Genomic DNA, 5000 nt, shown 5'->3' on the forward strand with positions numbered 1-5000 from the left:
CTGGGAAGGCTGGAGGAGTGGGGAGTACGGCCAATATCGGCTATCAAACGGCGCAAGTGGCCGGGGACGGAGATTGTGGACGGGACAGTCCGCTTCAATGAGCAGGTACGATCACTCCCGTACTCGACCAAGTTAGAGACACTCAGAGGAGCGGAGTACTTTAGGGTAATACACGACCGACAGGTGCGGGTGTGCCGACTCTGCATCAAGCCAGGACACATCTTCAGGGAGTGCCCTGATTTCAAGTGCTTCAGGTGCCAGAAGACTGGGCATTATGCGCGGGAGTGTGAGGAACAAAACGCAGCGGCGAGAGAGGAGGAAGAGGAGAGAGGAGAACAGATGGAGGAGAAAGACGGAGAGAGCGATGACGGAAGGGGAGCTGAAGAGAAGGCGGAAGGTGGGAACGAGCAAGCTGAAAGAGAACGGGAAGGGCGGTATAGATCTGACAGCGGCGACAGTGTTGAGAAAGACGGTGACGAACAGATGATGGAGCAGGGGGGAAAAGCGGAGGACGATGATGCGGCGGAGGCTACAGACGATGAACGAGGGAGATCAGAACAACAGGTGGAAAAAATGGACGAGGAGCAAAGAAAGGAGGGCAGAGGACAAAAGAGAGGGAAGAAGAAAAAAGAACAGGGACTGACCGCCAAAAGGAAAGCAGAGGAGGAGAAGACACGGGGAGAGAATAAAGGACAGCGGTCTGGCATGTGAGTCTTGCTTTAGTTTGTGGTTTAAATATTTTCTTTCTTTTAGCTCTCATGACCACAGTAACTTCTGTTAATGTGAATGGTTTAAGGGACAGAGGCAAACTGAGGTCACTTTTAAATATATATAGAAGTGACATCCTATGCATACAGGAGACAAATTGGGATGACGTAAAAGTTATGGAGGTGAGGGAGGTGTGGGGGGGGGGGATTTATTATAATAACGGGGCTAAGAATGCAAGAGGGGTGGCTATAATGATTAAAAAACATAGGGTAGATGAGATAAAAGAGATATATAAAGATAGGACAGGGAGGATAATAGTAATAGAGTTTAAGTATCAAAATGTGTTGTTTAGACTAATTAATATATATGTTCCGAATATAGAAATAGATAAAAGAATTATAATAGAGGAGCTGAAAGGGCTAGTGATTGGAAGATGTATAATAGTTGGGGACTTTAATACTAAATGTAGCAGGCTAGATATAGGGCAAGGTGTAGTGTTCAGATGGGAAAAATCGAGGGAAAACTTGTTAGACATGATGAAGGACAAGAATTTAGTAGATGTGTGGAGATATGAGAATCCAGAGAGGAGGGAATTCACCAGGAGACAAATGAGGGATGGTGTATTGAAACAAAGCAGGATAGATTTGGTTTTAACACAGGGAGAGAATATAAAACATATAGACAGAATAAGACATGAAATAAATGCACTGAGTGACCACGACGGGGTGAGATTCAGAATTAAAGTAGGGAGAGAGGAGTTAGGGGGAGGGATGTGGATTTTGAATGCAGGTTATATTGAAGAGGGCGAATATAAACAACAGATTAGGGAGTTATTAGATATGGAGAATGAGAAAATTAAAGAATACTTTGCCAATAGGGCAGATACTCAGATTGGGGAGATATGGGAGACGGTGAAGAATAAGATTAAATCAATAAGCATTTGGTACAGTAAGAAAAGAAAAGTGAAAATGATGAAGAAAGAGAAGGAGTTGAGGGAAAGACTGAGGGGAGAGCTGAGTAAAGCGGAGAATGATGAAGGTTACAGCATGGAGAATTATATAGAGGCAAAGATGGAACTTCAGGGATATGAGGCAGAGAAATGTAGAGGAGCAATTTTACGGAGCAAGGCAAAATATGCGCTGGAGGGAGAAAGGTGCACAGCGTATTTTCTGGGACTAGAAAAAAGCAAACAAAGCAGGACATATATACACGAAATCAGGAATAAGGAGGGGGAGGTAGTAGCGGACTATGTGGCCATACTGGAGAGGGTGCAAGAGTTTTATGGGGAGTTATATCAGAGAGGTGGATTAGAGGAGGACAGTATAGTGGAGGTACTGGATAGTGTAGAAAGCAAGCTGAGTGTGGATGATAGTGAATGGTGTGACAGAGATATAAATAGGAGTGAGGTGATGGAGGCAATAGAGGGCCTGAAGAGCGGGAAGAGTCCTGGGAGTGATGGGATAGGGATTGAATTTTATAAAGTATATAAGGAGCAGATGGCATCTATTTTAGTAGAGGTATTCAGGGAGACTGAGAAAACAGGGATAGTGCAGGGTAGGATGGTAGAAGGTGTGATTACCTTAGTGTTTAAGAAGAAAGGAAGTAAACTAGACTTGCAGAATTATAGGCCTATAAGTCTGCTAAATGTAGATTACAAAATTTTGACCAAGGTGTTGGCTAACAGAATAAAACGAGTGATAGGGGATATAATTAAAACATCTCAAAGTTATAGTATACCAGGTAGGGATATAGCTGACACAATAGCGACAGTTAGGGATACAATAGAATTCATGAAGAGAGACGGGGCCGGGGGAATAGCGTTAGCTATAGACTGGAATAAAGCGTTTGATAGGGTGGAGCATGAGTTTTTATTTAGATCACTGGTGAGATTTGGATTTGGAGAGAGATTAGTGGGGTGGGTGAGGAGGTTGTACGAGGGTGCAAGGAGCTGTGTCAAAGTAAATGGAGTGCTGACTGACAGATTTTGTCTAGGGAGATCGATAAGGCAGGGATGTCCACTATCGGCATTGCTCTATGCCATTGTGGCTGAGCCCCTGGCCTTACTAATTAAAAAGGACGCAAGAGTTCGGGGAATACAACTACCATCTGGGAGCGTGCATACAATAAATCAATATGCAGACGACACAACAGTAACAGTGAGGGATGGGAACAGTGTGAAAAGGGTGCTAGAATTGGCAGAGATATATGGGAGAGCTTCGGGCGCTAGAATAAATAAAGAAAAATCAGAAATAATGTATATAGGCAACGTAGAGAGAGAGGAAGTAGGTTTAAGTGTGGAGGATAGGTATATTAAAGTGTTGGGCATATATTTAGGTGTTGAAACTACAGAGGCAACTGAGGCAACATGGACAGGAGTCATCAACAAAATAAAAACTGTATGTGGGAGGTGGAAGGCAAGGAAGCTCAGGTTAAAGGGAAAGGTGACAGTGGTTAATAGTTTGCTACTATCAGGCTGTGTGTATGTGTTGTCTGTATTAGAAATGCCAATGTGGGTTAAAAATGACCTTAACAAAATTGTGTGTGATTTTATATGGGAGGGGAAGGGGGTTAAGATTGCACAGGGGACACTCGTGGGAAAGAGGTGTGAAGGAGGGCTGAATTTATTGGATATAGAAACAAAAAAGACAGCAGTAAGGATTAAAACGGTGAAGAAATATATTGTGGGAAGATATAAATATGGGTGGAAGGATTTCATGGAGAAATATATGAATGATGTGGGTGGCATAGGACAGTATGTGTGGTACATGGGCCTAAAGCAGTCAATGACGACAACTATACCAGAATTTTATAGAGAGGTCTTTGAAGCCTGGAGGAAATTCTTACCTAAGATGCAATATGAATGTGAGAGGATACAACCGTTGGTAAAACTGCCCCTGTTTCTAAACGAAAAAATTAAACACAATGGCAAAACATTGTATGAGCCCAAATTCATAGAGGGAGGGATTAGACAAATAAAGGACATCATTTATGAGGTCATCCCAGGATTCTTAAGAAATAATTGCATATATGATCAGGTATGTGAGCTGGAGGGGATGGAAAATAGAGAGAAAATAAATAAAATATATGAAAAGATTAAAACAAGTATACCCTTAGAGTGGGCCAAGATCATCAAAAGTGAATGTGTGGTGAAGGGAGAGACAAGCATGCCTGAGCTATATGTGATGGAGAATGAGAAAAAGATTAAAATGGGAGATATGAGTGTGAAGAAAGTATACAGATGGTTGATAGGGGATGTGATGAAGGAGCCGGCAGCTGAGAAAGTGTGGAGCAGGGTGTTTGTGGGTATGAATGTAAAGAAAATATGGTCAAATATGGGGATAAGGTATAATAGTATAGAGTGTGAGAACAACGATTTCTTAATTAGACACAATAGGATTTATACAAACGTGGTGCTAAATAAGATTAATAATGATGTAAATGCGATGTGTGATGTTTGCAAAAGTGGTCATGAGAGTTTTTTACATTATTTTTTGGACTGTGGGGAGTTAGTTGATTTCTTTGAGTTTTTAAAAGCACTTTTGAAAGAAAACTGGGCTGCTGAGCTGGACTTGGAGGGAGGGTGGAGGACAGTGTTTTTGTTTGGTACGTTTGAAAAAAGAAAAGACGTTAATTTTTGTCTAATGAATTTTGTTTTGAGCCATGCCAGACTCGCGGTCGTCTGCAGGAGGAACTACGCACACTTTGAGGGGCGGAAAGTGAAAATAAAAAGTTTGTTTAAATCAATCATGAAAAGAGATGTTAACTTGATGTATAAGTATGGAGGGGAGAAGGCGGAAAGTTTCTTTGTGAGTGGGAGTAAATTAATTTCTGAAGGGGAGGGAGGGGAGATATTGTTTAACTGGTGAAAAGACTGGGGCATGCAGATTGAGCTGTATTCTTTAATTTGACGTAACATTTGTCCTGTAAGCATTAGAATTGAGTGAGTTTTTGTGTAGGATGGACAAGAGAAGGGGATTAAGTTGGGTTTGTAAAGGTTTTTTTTCTCAGAGATGATTTATGTAAATAATACCCTGTGTTATAGTTTGCTGTAAATGTGTGAACTGGAAAATAATAAAAAAGATTAAAAAAAAAAAAGAATATGCCCGATCTCGTCTGATCTCGGAAGCTAAGCAGGGTCGGGCCTGGTTAGTACTTGGATGGTAGACTGCTTGGGAATTCCAGGTGCTGTAAGCTTTTTTCCAGTCTTACCTGATGTATTTACATGTATAAATAAGGTTCAGAGGGTGGACTCGTTCGCTTACGGCCACACCAACCTGTATACGCCCGATCTC

The 5000-nt window shown here is 41.8% G+C and overlaps 1 pseudogene; it reads left to right on the forward strand.

Moving 5' to 3' along the window:
• Window positions 1–4964: 4964 nt before the first annotated feature.
• The window catches only part of LOC133940702 (5S ribosomal RNA), a 119-nt pseudogene continuing 83 nt past the window's right edge, over window positions 4965–5000 (forward strand).

The sequence above is a fragment of the Platichthys flesus genome, chromosome 22 (assembly GCF_949316205.1).
Source record: "Platichthys flesus chromosome 22, fPlaFle2.1, whole genome shotgun sequence".
NCBI lineage: Eukaryota > Metazoa > Chordata > Actinopteri > Pleuronectiformes > Pleuronectidae > Platichthys > Platichthys flesus.